The sequence below is a fragment of the Malurus melanocephalus genome, unplaced genomic scaffold (assembly GCF_030028575.1).
Source record: "Malurus melanocephalus ecotype Western Australia unplaced genomic scaffold, MMel_1.1 scaffold_77, whole genome shotgun sequence".
NCBI classification, from domain to species: domain Eukaryota; kingdom Metazoa; phylum Chordata; class Aves; order Passeriformes; family Maluridae; genus Malurus; species Malurus melanocephalus.
The window spans coordinates 1,649,083-1,665,094 of NW_026623309.1; positions in this window are offsets into that span (position 1 = coordinate 1,649,083).

The window sequence follows — 16,012 nt, forward strand, 5'->3', positions numbered from 1 at the left end:
TTGCTGTCTGCACTCACTTCACTATCGTATGTTTATTAGCACATTTTACTACAAAACAAAAGTGAAAAATCACTGCAGCAGAGCCCAGAAGGATCTGGGGAAATGAGTGAGCGTAATTACTGATGTTGAATGTACCTCATTTTCACATTAATTCTGTTGAATAAATCTCCACGTGGAGGTTTAAGATCCTCCTCAGCATTCTGAATATRATCTGTAGTGATGAGTTACAGACCATTAGCCAATTATAAATTTAACTTTTTTTTTCCTGAGTAATGTATCAGAAAAACCCCGTACATTGTAAAAGGTAAGAAGCGTCATATACTTAGGAAAATCCTTTCACATTTAAAGAATTTTTCAGTTATTCTTGTATTTTTTCCTCCCAGTATCTGGTGATTTTAATTCAGATCCAGAAGAGCACAATGGCTCTTGATACTATGTTGGATGCAATGTAAATTACACAAAAGYGAATGTCAGATTTATCTGTAGAGCAAGGTATTAAACAGCCTAGGAAAATTACAAAAATTTGTCCACAATGTAATCTGAACACAGCATTTATAAACTGTAGTATATTTTATATTACATTTTTATTTGTTTTGGTGTRATTTTCCTTTCTTTGCCCAGGGTACATTTGCCTGAAATTCTGAAACTACTTAGTGTAGTTAGTGATGTGCATTTTATTATCCAGGAGTGAAAACCTGAAAGACAAGAGCAATCAAAGAACAGCAAAACATATTTGTTTTAAGTGATAGACAAGGAGAACGATGATTCATAATAGGAACTGTGAGTGTTGATTTTCCAGAAGGGATGGGAACAATTGATTAAGCTGCTTTTGAATCAGAAAGATGTACTGAGCCTAAGCAAGWGTCTAGTTCTTGTGCTTTAAACTGCAAACAGGATCATATATCCCACACTGAGCTAACAAGCCTTTACTGGAGGTGTTTTCATTATTACTATTACATTATAGGCAAGCAATTACATTGAGTATAAAACCTTTTTTACACATCACTGATTACATTTTTAGTAACAGTTCATGAACAAATTAATCACTTCTTCAGAGTGTTCATTAAAAATTGTCTTTTTTAGTCTTTCACTCAGGCTTTTCCAGTTCGTGTAAACAATGATTGCTGTTCCCAAGGTGCTGCTCTGCTCCCATGGAGTAGCAGCTTCCCACAGTGATCCTGGCAGGGTTTGTGCTGTGCAGGGGCAGTCAATGCACACCGTGGGAGCTCTGCACCAGCCTGGGCTGCTGCAAGCSCTGAGAAAGGGCCATAAAGTACTGAGGTATTTAAGACGATTTTTCCATCAACACGTCCTCCTTCTTTCAAAAACTGACAGCTTCAGATCACTCTCGAGAGTAAGGTTGTATCCCAACCCCGCTAAAGGTGTGTTAGCTGCATTCCCAGTGCTCATCTCTTTTGAACCTGCTTGCTCCTTTTTCTTTCACGATTTCTTGTGGTCACGAGGTCCACAATTTAATCCTATGATGTTTGAAGAATGAATTATGGTTTTTTTTTTGGTTGAATAATCCGCTTCATAATTTTAATGGATGTATCCTACATCTCACAGTGCATGAGATGGAGAATTCTTGCTTTTCWGAGGCATTAGATCTGRCAATTGAAGAGCTCCTTCAAGGGCTGGAATCTCCCTTCTGTGCAAATGTCCTTCAAGGATTCAAAGTGAACCCAGTGTCTGGAGCTCTGAGCCCCTGCCAAGGCCCTGCAGAGGCAGCTGAACCTCCTCAAAACTTTTGGTTAAAAAAGGTGTATTATGAAGTGGTATCCAGATGAGATTATTTAACCATTACAAGCCTTATGCAGCCTTTAGGAGAATCACTTACTTGCTGAGTAGAGTGCAGCAGCTCCTTGGGAGCCATTCCAGGCTATCAGGTAAATCTGTAATTAGTATCCAGTTGATCTGAAGTGTGGTACTGTCATTAGATTGATACAGACACACACATTAAAAAACATTACTGCCTGGGCTCAGCAGGCAATTCACAGACTCTAATAACTCAGTTTATTTTTTTAAAGCCTACTCGTTTTTGTTTCATAGTTAAAATACAAAATCATAATTGCAACAATATTTTTGATTTTCAGTTAAGCATAAAACAGATGAGGCATCTGTAATGTTTTCTGTGATTTCTGTGCTTTGAAATTAGGCTGTTAGATTTTTTTAAAAAGAGCTGTGAGGCTTTTTGTTTGTTTTCTAAGCACATAGGTTGTATGGTGGCATTAAACTGGCAGCAAAAGAAAAAAAGAGAAATATTGTCAGTGGGTTTTGTTAAAATAAATTTTTAGAAGTTTGGATTTAGTATAGTCAAATGGAATTCCAGTTCAATTTGTTTGAATTTCACAATTTAGTTCTTTAACTGGMAGAGGTCCATGCCCCTTAGGAGCAAATGGAAGTCCCATATTTTGGCATAAGGGTTAAAAATACRTAGTCATGACTAAAATAGAAGGGAAAAAAAGATGTGTCAACTTGTATCTGCTRTACTTCCATCACCTTCAATAAAAATTAAGATAAGTCCACTGAGGTGGATTGGCAGGAAAAATGAAATTCAGGCATAGGATGCTGTGAAGTTGCCATGGACAGGAGCAGATGCACGAATCAGATACCTTGATTAACCTCCCCCGCTGATTAAAACAAGAATCAATTGTCATTCAATCAATCATTCAATCTTTTTCTGATGGTTGGTTTAACCCTTCGTTATTAACTAAGCATTACTTTTTATTTTTCATACAGTGACTCCAAGCTTGGGATGTGGAAAGCGAAGCTCAGAGGTCTGATGGTGTATTGTCTGATGCTCAGAAAATGGAGAATGTCTGCAGCTCAAATACAGGAAAATGGGTCTCTTATCATATGGCCTCGATATACCACTGCCAGTGTAAGCTTCAAACAGACTCCTTAATGGGCCAACATCAATAATAAACTATTCTCACTCGCATGACGTGTTTGAAAGGAACAATGTGARCAAACAGTGAATATTACATGGACTATTCCAGTCTGGTACATTCTCAAAGAGAACCACAAAAGCTGTGAGCCATTRCATATGTGCAGGGTTGATTGATTTTTCTTTAAAATCACATTTGAAGGGGAGATCTTCCTCAAAAATAAGCCAAATTAGGCGTGCTGGTATGCCAGGCCTAAGTAAAAGTACAAGTGCTTTTTGAGCAAGTCATCAAGATGGGATCAGCAGGTTAATTTATCACCAGTCTTTCCAGGTAGATGTTTATTCAAATACTTTAATTCTTATTGTAGATTTAGCTTTGTACTAAAGGAGACTCTGACAGCAATAAACTTTGTTAAACTGTATGGAGTACAAACATGGAATGTAATTACAGTGAGCAAATAATGGAAGAGAYAAACAAACTGGAGTTCAGAATATTCACAACATTCACAGAAAATAAAAATCACATTTGATTTTGTAAACATGTTGCCTGGTAACACTGGGATTAAGACYTCACCCAATATTTTAGAAGCATGGAAACTTCATATCATTTGAATCACTCAGCCCCTATTGACAGGCTGCCKGTAGATCACCTTCTGTTTTCTTTTTAGAATACTGCAATGATAACAATAATGTTCCAGATCTATGACAGACTGAAAAGTTATTTCAGGGTTTTTAACAGTTTAGTAAACAGTTTAGTAAGCAATCTTGGGTTGCAGTGTTGTGCTTTAAAAACCACAGTCAGATGACAGTCTAATTCAAAACATCTTTTCCACTATAAAAATTAAAGTACAATGATCAAACATCACAGTAATAGTTAAAAGCAGCATCATATTCTGGAGCTAATCTCAGGCCATATAGGTTTGCTGCAAAGTAGGGGTCAAGAAAGCTGAAAAACTACAGAACACCCAGGGAGATTGAATACCAACACAATACCAACTCAAGATAAATTGAATCAACTCAAGAAAGCTCCCCCTGTCAGAAAAAAGTTTCAACTATCTTCTTTTCTCAAATATCTCTCTGATGTTCTGGTCTGAAAATCTTGTGCATTTTCCATCACTCTTTTGTGCTTGAGTTTGTTTTCATTGTGTGAAAAGTAAGTTTTGTAGTTCTAATTCTTCCCATGCAATAGAGATTTTAAGACAACTGTCAGTTTAGTCCATCAGCAATAAATAAAGTTTCATGTTAGGATACAAAGGAAGTATTGCAAGACCATTTTCCACCATCTAATATATTAAAAGATTTTGTATATAAAGGAATGTGTTAATCAGAAAAAAAATGCTCATCTTAAAATCTCTCCAAGATAGAAAGCAAGTTGAGAAAAAATAAGCAATTTTGTTTTAGCTAAACTTCTGTGTCACTGTTTTTGCTTTTCTTTTCCCTCTCCCTAGTTTTTGGGRTTTTTGGAGGAGTTGGTCAATTTTCTGTTGAAGGAAAAACAAATGATAGGAAGTCAGAGCATTTCCTTAAACTCTCAGATTTAATGTGCACAAGCAGAAGTATTTAAAAATRGCCTGCAGTCAATCTTGTTTTTAAATATACCAGCCTAGACATCAGCAGTGCTTTCAAAGGCACTGTGTCGTAAGAGCTTGCCATAGTTACAGAGAGGCACACTTGCCTATTGCAAGGGCATCACAGAATTATCAACACCCCTTTCTGCAGGGCTGAGCTCCAGCATTATCAGCTGATCATCAATACTTTTCCTCAGTGCCACAGATTCACCCAGACCAAGAGCCGTGGTCCAGATCAGATGTAGAAATCAGCCAAAGTGTGTGAGATGAACTTCATCCTTGTTTCACCCCTAGGACAGGCGATACTCTCCYTCCACAGGATGACATTATTTGGGTTGAGGGGTTGTGTTTGGATTATAGAAATGGTTGAGGCTGTGATTGCACCTGCGAAAGGCACAGCAAGTGGGTAAAATACACCCTGGAGTAAGTGGGTAAAATACATCCTGGAGTAAGTGGGTCACCTTGCCTTCACACCTGGGCCTTGTGGAACATGAGTTGTGCATTCTGGCAGACATTTGGCAGCTACCATTCTATTGTAGGGATCTCCTTTTCCTCCCTATTGGATTTATTTCTTTCTGAAATGAAGATTATGGTGATTTGACTCCTGTGGGGTCTGGATCAGATCAGGAGGGTGTCAGTCTTCAGCTAAGACTGGCCATGTAGGAGTAAGAAGTGAATCACAGAACTAGATGACAGGAGAGTAGGAATGGATAGCACAGGGATAATTAGCAAGGCTCAGGGGAATTGTTTGTGAATATATWCTGGAGAAGAGAACATTGAACAATTAGTGCTTGGAGCTGAAGGCATTACAGAGCACCAGATTAGCTGATCCRGGCTGTGCTCATGTAATTGTTTTGCACGTTCCCTTCCAGAGGTGCAGACGGATCCATGTAATGAAAGCTCCTGAGAGTTTGCAAGTGTGAAAAGCCACTTAAGAGACTAATGAGAGAAGTTTGATTTTCATTTCTTGAAGCTAGATATGGGAATATACTTCTGAACAGGGAATTAGTTTTATTTATTTCACAGAAGATCCTTTGAGGCAGTTTGAACCCTGTTGTTACCACTTGCACTTGATGCTTATTGAATAACTATTCTTTTGTGAAATCTTCTACTGAATTATTACTGAAATATCTGGACAAATTTGTATTCTGTGCATCTAATTCAAGATTATAGTTCCCCTAGAATTAGAACAGGGATATATTTGACCCTCTGTGACCAACATTTCTGTCCCTGTTTCTTGTACTAATTCTCTTCTGTACAGGAATCTGGAATCTATGGTTGAACATTATTTATTTGACCCTTTCCTTTGAGAGCTGTTTCAGACAACAAATATGTGAACAGACTGGTAAAGGAATTYTCCAACCTTTATTTTCAATTGATCAGGCTTGAAATCATTGCTATTTTTCATTTGGTCTTTTTCTCRTTTCTTTAAAATCAATCTGTACTCAAAGAAGAGTTTGTAAACAGAATACTAACTAGGGATGTCCTCTCAGCTCTAGCCAGAATTGTATTTGGTGATCCTCACTATTGTCTTCTGATGTGTAATGGACAAGTTTGATGGAATTCCTGCTGTGGAAATAGATTTGCTGAGAGTCTCCTTTAACTTCTGGTAGAAACAGAGACAAGGGAAAGATCGGTATCTCACCTTCAGGGATTTGTTTTCCTTCATTACCTAACTGGTTTTCTTGAATAACAGATGCTGCTTTAAATATACTACTTTGGATAGATTCAGACAGGGATTATTTTACAGTCATCCACAAGGAGAAGAGTATTATTTGATTTTTGAGATAGTTTTAGGAAACTAGTGCCACTGTTACTTCAAAGGAATCTGCAACTCATCTTGTCAGAGGCCTTTCCTTAAATACTATCCAGCAACAGAACTGGGAAGAATTCCTCATGGCTTGAAGATTCTCAGTATGTACATAGGGGAATGTAAAATCAGAGCTTYGGAGGCTACCCAAGCGAGAAGGACAAAATATACTGGGAGAAAACAGAATGACAAAACAAAAGAAAGAAATCTGTTTACTCTTTGGGGAAAATAATCACACATAGTGATTTTGTCTTGAGTTGTCAATTATTGTTTGCAGAAAATACAGCTTCCTTAAAATCTTCATGCRAAGCAAGACAGCTGAAAGTATATTATTTTTACCTTGATATGAGACACCAACTGTTATAAAAGTTTTAATGGCTTTTAAATATTGTAGCATGCAGTGAAAAAAAACAGAACAAGCAAATGAAAAAAAATCTAGAAGTGTTCCTCAAAACAAATTAATATTTTCAAAAGCTATAGCTTAATGGCTCCTATGGAGGCACACGATGTTGGCTCTGATTTTGTTTCCGTGACTGCCTGAGCTGTTCAGTGAAAAGATTCTGGAGATCTTTACAAATATTTAGAAACCAGGAGGGTATTATACAGCTACAAACAGCACTAGAGCTGTGTTTGAGGAAGGAAGAGTTCCAAAGAGAGCCAGGTTTAGGGCACCAAGAGGAGAGGGGAGTGCACAGAGATAAGCACCAGGTGTCAGAGAATCAAAGGTAGGCTGGAGAAAAAAGCATTTTTTGGAGTTTTTATGGATTTGTGTCCTGGTTTCCTCACATACCGGTGTATAGGTACAGAACACAGAAATAATGTAATTACAGTAGGATTTATGTTATTATTTTTCAGTTAGCCTAAACACACATTTGGAAAAGAGGGCTTCCAACTAAACTTGTATTAAAGGTAGTGAGTAAAAAAAGCCAGGCAGGTCAATGGAATGATTCAGTAATTCTAAGAGAACTGGAAAATAAAATAACATCTAGTAATGACTTTGATGGAAATTGGGATGAAGTCTCGAATTTTACTTTTTTTTATAATGAATAATAAAACCCAAGATATAGTAGGTGATCTCCCAGATTTGCTGCTTTTGTTCCTAATAAAGTGAGTGCACAGAAGKAAGGTGAAATAGTTCTTTATTATASTGCAAATGCACCATAAGAAGAAAAATATCAGGCTAAAAAATACCAAATTTTCTTCTTTAGTAGGGTAAAACTCTTTGAAGTGTCCTTGAGATACTTGTCCAATTTCAGTGCTCCTCTGGCTCTTTCAATACATTCATACTTACATGCAGGTCTTGTTTCACTCCCAATCTATAAGAGCTGGGGGACAGAGGTGATAGAAATAATGGTGTCAATTGCACATCATACACTGCAGGTCTTTCATCTCGAATCTTCTTTCATCTTTTCTCAGTTTCAAGCCTCTTGTCACATAGGTTACATCAGCCTGCACTAATAGACTCCACTTACCCAAGCTATAGAAATGTGCAAATTATGTTAACTTATACCTACCTGTCAAACTACWTTTCTAGGAGAGGGTTCCTTGAAAAGAGAATGTACTGTGCCCCTCCTTTCTCTCCATCTTCTAGGAAAGCTCATTTCTTATATCCTRTGAGAAAAGGCTACTGTCAGAATGTACAGAACAATCCTATTACCTGCCTCTTGGATCCCTGATCATTTTCTGGGGTGTTGAGATCTTTTTATACATTATTTAGGTCTGAGGAATTCACCTACTTTTAACTCAAACCAGCTTTGTTAAGTCTCACAAGTGGCCTGGCTCAGGCTCGGTCTYCCAATTGCTTCTGATCTTGGGCTGCTGTGGAGCAGCTGAAGCAGCGAGACAGAAGGAGGTTTAAAGTACAACTTTTCTTGAATTACTTCATGTCTTGAAGTGTGTGTTTATCTTTGTTTTTTCCTCAGCCTGTAGAGACTAGAAAACATTTTTGGAGAATTTTTCTCTTCTCTCTGCTATGTTCTCCAGAGGGTGGGAAYGGAAGAAGAGATGACAACAATGTCACACACTTAAATACATGTGAGTAATGGCACAAGCACTTGTTAAGTCAGATGTTTCTTTGAAACATCAGAAATTATTAAATTTTCATGGGCAGCTTGARGCATTGTGTATTAAAGCACAGTCACCAGGCCTTACATTTTTAATAGCAGCCCTTGGCTTCCCTTTCTGAGACCATCATGGAAACACACGCATGAATAATGCTTTCTTAAAATTATTATAACTAATGGAGTTGTAGTTTAACCCACTGGCATTAAACATTAGGTGGATATTAAAAAAGTGGATCATTTTATASGGAGTGTTCTATGAGGCCTAAGTATTTGAACGGCAGCCTTAACTTTTCACTGCCCTTGATGAAACTAAGGGTTTGGTAGTGCATTTTGGATAAATTGTTGAAACAATTTATCTTGTAACCATAGCCTCGGCTCCAGGAAGCAGCAAAACTCTGCTGAGTTTTCTCTGAGCTTCTTGTAGAAATACAGACTTGGGCTATCCACATAAACAAAGGGGCAAGGCCRGCAGCTCTCAGTGGCATAACCCATRCACAGCAGGGACAGGAATGCCAGCTCCATCATCACCTTTTTTTCCAAGTCATACTGTGTTACTAAGRAGTAACATCTCATAGTAGAGTAGTGCCAACTCAGGCTAAATTTTTTCCACAGTCTGGAGCTGCTGCAAGCTCTCATAGCTCTCAAAAGCTCAATCAGTACCTACAGAGACTAGCAGTTRTATGTTTTTCATATAAAGAGCTGGGGTGAATATTTATTTGAGCCATAAAATTCTAGGTTACTTCTTAAGAGAAGCAGATGTCCTCTGCTCTAGCTCTGCTAGAGAAGAACAAGAGTTCTACTGACAAGAGAGGGAGTGCATCTCCAGTGGCAGCTTCTCTGAGACCAGTGCAGGTTCTCTGGATAATAAACCTAAGACAGGTTGGCTCCTTAAAGACCTGTGTGAGATGGAGCAAAGACACCGTTCATAAGAGATTAATGAGAAGCCTTCATTTGCCAACCCCCCTACGAGCACCTCACATTTCCTGACTGATATTTCCTGTGGCTGCTGCAGTCAATGCATTTCCAGTCAGTCAGTCMTTTCCAAGGCAGTGCCACGTGTGAAGCTTCACCACCTCCTGAGCAGCTCTGCTTGTGCTGGCTCTACACAAGGGACAGGTCTTAGGCCACCTTTCCTTGCTCAGTGCCAGCCCAGTCTGCACAGAGTGTAAATGTGCTGCTGAGCTGCCAGCTTGCCCTGGTTTGTTATTTTTTCTTTGCTGTGCAAGGAGTCAGACTGCCTGAAGGTAATTCCTGTTGTTCAGCCAATACTTTTAGGGACATTACTTTCCATCTTGTGACTTTACAGGTCTGCAAAGCACATTAGACATTTATGATGTCACATAAGAATTCTTTGACTTAGTGTAAACATAAAACTTGAGAATATTGCCTAGAGAAGAAATGTCCTACTAAGGAAAAGAGAAAACCTTTCATTTTGTAAAACTTACCAAAATCTTAGCTCTAGTGAGCAGTGAAACAAATACTTTTGTACTTTGTTAACAGTTTGTACTAAAGCAAAGAAACATACCATGAATTCATGAATGGTTTTATGAAAGTATTTTCAGATAACGTTTTCTGTTTTTCATCTGGGGTGATATTCCAGCATTTTGTTCAGGATTGGGTGATTTCAGTTTGTAGGTGCTTACAATATTTTTTTCACTTAGATGTAAATACATATAATAGCATTACTTCTGCAGTATAACATGCTGTTAGGGTATATGTTAATTGCTTGTTTTGGGTCAAAACATCAAAATGCATGGGTTTTTTTGTGATTCAAATTTTGTGGGCTTTTGGCACAAAACAAACAGCCCCCTACAACACAAATGTTCAATTGTTCTGAAGTACCTGTTTGTTAAACCCTCTGAATGGACAGACAGACCATTATCTTACATCTGGTTCTCCTAAATATATCTATATATATTTAGAAAGTTAGCATTGTATCAAAAGGACCTAAATTCACACTGCCTGCTCCCTACATGGGGCAGGTCTACATTTAATCCACCAAAGTTTCCAGTTAATGCATTACAAGCAGCTCGGGTAGGACAGAACCTCGGATATGTTTTTTTCCCAAGCAGTGCTCACTGAACTCTCATGTACTTTCAGACTCACTTTTAAAGGAAGTTTAAAGTATAGAAACTTTCTTCTGTTGTTTCATGCTTGGTATTATCATGGGATACTAACAAAAGGCCTGAAGCTGTTTTTAAGAAAGCATAAACATATGCTGTTGTTCRTTTTCAAACATATCTTCTTTTTGTTCATTTTCAAATGTCTTCTTTTTCTTGAAATTGTTGTGATCCACATTGTTCTTTATATTTTCGTCAGATAAACAACCTGATTGTGCCAATCTCTTAAGTCCACCACTATCAATGTTTTTTATCAGCAAAAAGGCTAGGCTCTCTTGCTGCTCATTCCGTTTGGGGATTTCCTTCTTTCTTCCCCTGACTTTCCCTTAAGACGATGAACAGCATTGGGGAATTAGGAGAATTATTACCTTTAGTACATGTTTCACATGCAAAAATGCAAGTAAAGCCATCCTAAGCAAACTAAGCCTGTGAAAGCAGTAAAGAACTGAACCTGATTTGAACACATTGACATCTCTGGGAAATGTGTACATGGGATGTTAGCATCCCACAAATTAGCTCACAATATGCATCAGTTGGTGAAAGTMTTAGATATTTTACTAAAATGCTTGTACATTTTGGAGGTAATTTCTTTAAGCATGACTGTATTGTCATTGGGTTTAAAAATCCAGCCTAGCAGAGCAAAAACCCAGAGTGGGGGACGCAGAGGTTTCAGCTCTTTGAAGCAGTCCCTGCCTCTCCTTCSCCTCTGACCTTGAACACGCTCTGCATCATTAGGGCCGAATTCTGCTTTTCTCCAGCCCCATAAATCAGCTGTTTCTCACTGTAGAGYGGTAGGGCTTTGATGGAAGGGGCAAAGAAAGGCCTAGGTTAGTTGTGAAAATAGTTTATTCTTCAGAGATGTGACAAAAGAGACTTTTTACTATCGCTGCCTCAAATAAGTAAGGGACTTGACTTTGGCTCCCTTTTTCCAGCTTAGTGCTCTCCTGAGCACAGCAGGGCACAGCCTGCAACCACAGATTTTTTTAAAGCCAAAACAAACCTTTAAATACTTTCAAGTCTGGCCTTGCAAACTTCAAGTGAAAGGAGATATTGCCTTTGCAGGAGCATGTAAACTACTGAGTCTCACAAAAGGTAGGTTTTTCAGCATCTTATTCAGGATGTTTCTGTTCATGCTGCCTTTAGGCAAGTGTTTGATCATAGAAGTTAAGGGTATTGTCGTGAGGCCTGTGACTCCTTGTGCCTTTCTGTTCCTCTCACAAAGTTTTCCAGACCCACTTCAGAGCTGCGTATTTAGARGCTTAGAAAGTTGAAGTGTTAAAATTTCTGAATTTTTCCCAACCCGCTTCCTTTTGTTTGTTGGGTTTTTTTTTTGTCATTGTTGATTATTTGATTGTTTTTTGTTTTGGGGTTTTATTATTGTTTGGGGGTTTTGTTTGTCAAAGTGCCGCTTGTTGTGCGCGTAAGGAGGACTCAATCTCCTGGAGGGCTCGAAGCCAGGTGATGCTGATGAGCCGTGGGAGGGCCGGGCCGGTCTGTCAGGGGCTCCGGCACACCTGGGGGCAATTGCGGTGAAGTGAGGGCGGCGGGATTGTCCGAGCAAGTCAGCCCAGAAAAGCAGGAGCCTGGAGGAGGGAGGAGAAAGGTTTAAAGGAAGGTGTCCATGGGAGCCGCCGTGCGGGTTYGGCTGCTGTGGCTGCTCGGGCGCAGCGTGAGGGAGTGGCTGCTTCTGGCGGGTGAGTGGAACGCTTTTGAAACTCTTTTGAAACTCTGAAACATGGGCGTGCTGCCACACCTGACACTTGCATTAACAGAGAGCTGTTGTGGAAGGACTGCTTGGTGTTTTCCAGGGGTGCGAGGGGAGGGAAAAGCCCTTCCATGGGCAGCAGGGTGAGCGCAGGAGSCGCCTTTGCCCTCCGGGGGCTGTCGGGCAGCGTGAGGGGAGTGCCTGGKGCAGCTTCMGTTTGTGTTTGAAAGCAAATGACTYGGAGMTTCGGCATGGAATTTAAATGAGTTGTCTTACCTTTCTTGTGATGAGGAGAACTCCAGTTCTTGTCCATGGGATGTTATATTGAGTTTAGAGTTGAACTTTGGGATGTTATATTGAGTTTAAAGTTGAACTTTGGATGATCCTTGGAAGGCTGGCTAGCGTCCTGTATTTTCTCTAGGAAACGGTAGGATCTTTGGGTTAGCTGAAGGATTAAATATTTTGGGTGCTAAAATTTTRCTTTTTGAAAGCAAGGGTGGAAAAWTCCATGRTAAGATRWTGAAAGGTYGGAGCTARTAGGKACTGCAATGRTGTGAGATGGTTTTGCAGGYTGTRGTCTGTGTAGGAATGGACAYGCTTCCTTTGGGACTGACTGCAGCAGGCGAGGGGCTTTTATGTGGGGTTGAAATTTTCATGGCATGGATAAAATATAAGCTACTAAGTCATTCATAGCAATATGATTGGAAATAAGGCTTCAGTGATGAGGGGAGAGCAACCTCTTGCCGCTGAATGGTGTAGCTTTAGAGTTGTTGGAGTAAGTGCTGTGTTAAACTTGCTCCTTGATGGAATAAGAGACATACCCAAGATAAAGGATAATTTAACGCTCAAGATGAGAGCTGTATTACTCAATAGATGGTAATTGTGCTAGATTGTCACCACCTGTATTGAAAGTCATGTAAGTAAAGAATTGGGTTTCTTGATGCAATTATCCTTGGCAATCATAATCCTTTGTTTTTCCATTGGGCTGTGAGGKAAGGTAGCAGGAGATGCTGGAATATAGGCCCTTGCTTAGGAGGTACTGAAATCCCCATGCCTGATCCTGCAGGCAGCCTGCTCTTCTGGGAGCAATAGCTCTTGAGAAAACTGGGGCCGCCACAATGCAAATTTGCTGTATTTTAGGTAGGAAACTAAATGGATTGGGTGCAATTACCATTTCCATCTGCCTTTAGATGTGTAGATGCCAAAGGTGAATGTTGATGATCTTCAGAAAGTACTGAGGTGTGTCAAGGGCAGGTACAGGGATGAATTCTGTGGCAGGTGCTTGGTTTAATTAAGGACACAATGTGAAACTCTACCAGGACAGGAAAAGAARAGTGTGAAAAAATGTCTCTGGTATGAACTCATGCTGGGTTTGTGTGGGTAAAGGACCTTTGAAGGTGCTATGTTGTGTCTAAAACTCGTCTGGAGAGGGGTGATTACACAACAGCTGGTCTGAAATTCAACCTAATTGCACTTCTTTAGTTCTTCCCCACCACTAACACCTGTGAGGCAGAGGGGTAACATCCAGCTTGTGTGCCTCATCTAACCTTCAGAGAACTCAGCAGAGGGAGGATGTAGAGGCTTTATTGGAAGCATGTGAGTGCTCTCAATGGTCTTATGGAAAAGCCCATTTCTCCCAGTTATTAGGGATGCCTTTTTCTTCACATCAGCTTCCTTTACATGCAGAAGAGAATTTCTGCTGTAGTGACAAAAAGGCTAATGCAGTCCATGGATAAATGCTATGAAATGCTAAGCAGGCATGAAAAGACTCCAGCCTCTGCGTCTGGCAGTGATATAATTGCTATTGGAGTATCAGCTACTGCTTGCAGTTCTAGAAGGAGACCAAAAATCAGAGGGTTTGGAGAAGCCCCTTTTTTTCCCTGACTTAAAATACCTCCCAAGAACAAACTCTAATATTAGTGTATCAAAGCAAAGGCTGAACATCAGTGTGGACTGTATGGACCATACAGTGTGGTCCATAAACATCTGCAGACAGTTCACTAATTTGATAGAGAATTAATCAGTCAATCCAGCAGACAAAATACAAGAGAAAAATTAATTTTATAGGCTAATAGGAAGCAACTTGCACAAAGTTAGGAATACATACTTAATAATTTGTGCAAATTAATTGCTCTTGGAAGAACTTACCTTGGGTGATAATTATGTTATTGAAACATCTTGTCGTCCTTAGGATGCTTTTCAGGAGTATGTGCTGTACTTCAAATAGAAATGTCAAATGTGGAGCAGTAATACAAGGCAGTCTCATGGCCTCTGAATATGTTCATTATTGGCCTAAAAGATTACAGAGGCTACTCTGATCTGGGGGAAAAAAAAGCAGCATATTTCTTTAATTGAGCTACAAATGGGACCCCACATATTCCACGAAGTGGGAGAAAACTGCTTTCTTAKAGGTGAAGCAAATCTGTGTGATCCAATGCTCTGCTTAATTGACTAGCCAGCACCAAAGCATTGCCTGAATGAGGGAGGAGAGGAAGTACATTTTTGAACTGACAGATCCCTACTTTTAAATCCCTTAGATCAAAAATTTATCTATAATTAGAAAAAGGCATCCATATGGTGACTTTTCCAGTCCCAGATGGGTAGCTGTCATTTTGCACATGATCTTTGCTTCTCTTTTGAAGTAGAAATGAGTAATCTTGGAAATATTAATCTGACTTMAACTATATTTATCCTTCTATCAACAATGAGGACACATTTTGATTTCTTTCTGGGTGTGCACAGTATGTGCTGCGGTGCAGAGGATTCCAGTTGCCATAATTTTCAGTGGAAAGAATAATGATCACAGGGAACTGTAAGTAAGTTATTATGGACTATTTGTGTATTTAAATAGAAAGGTAGAGTTTTCAAGAGTAATGATGCCAGACTTGAAACTGCTGCAGACATGATAGAAGGTGTTCTGCAAGTGCTGGGAATTGGCTCCCCTTGTCAGTGATGTGTTACCTGGCACAGTAGCAGCTGTACACCTGCTCCTGCCTGGCAGGTGACTGCTAGCAATAGTAATTGCCAGAACAAACAAAAAAAGTAAAAATAATGTACTGTGCCAGAAAAGAAGTTTAGGTATCTGACTTACCTTCTTTTCTTAACTACTGCAGTACTTATCCAAAGCATGGATCTTTCTGCCCTTTTCAGTGCAGTTTATGTGATGCCATAACTTGTGTGTTTGGACTTCCATTTTATTTTTGGGGTGGCAGAGATTGGAAAGTAATTTTGTGTGTAAGAGGAAGGAATTYTGTAGCAGGTGCTATGTCTGTGCATGACTTTCCCTATCTCGGTTTACAAAAAATGATCTTGGTTGCTTGTACTCAAATATCCATGTAGGGAGGCAGGCAATCTCTGTAAGTGGTGCGAAACCTTGACATTCCTCTTAGTAAGCATTCTCCTTAAAATGCAATCTTATTTTGGAGGGGAAAAAATGTTACAGTACAGCTTTTTGTTACCACAGGCAGTGTCAGAAGCAAGAGGCCAGATCCAATCAAATGAAGTAAATGGAATTACCCTGAATTTACTCCTGTATAAGTGAGAGCTTGTTTCAAGCCCCAAGCTACGTGAAAATGATTGCTGTTCTCTTTGCCCATATGAAAGCTGACATAAATACAACCTAGAGTGAACTTATTTAGCAAGTGATAGGGTACATTTTTTCATCATGATTGAAAGGCCTTAAGAATTCAAGTCTCAGATGCATGCATGAAGGTATAAAAGTGCCTGAATTGTAAGATCAATAGGAATTAAATGTTTAAATTACTAAGGCCTAGGTGTCTGAAAAAATTCAAGCATTTTTTAGTAACGCAGTGACCATAGTCCTTTCTTTTCAGTGCTATCCTTGTGATAAAATTTGATT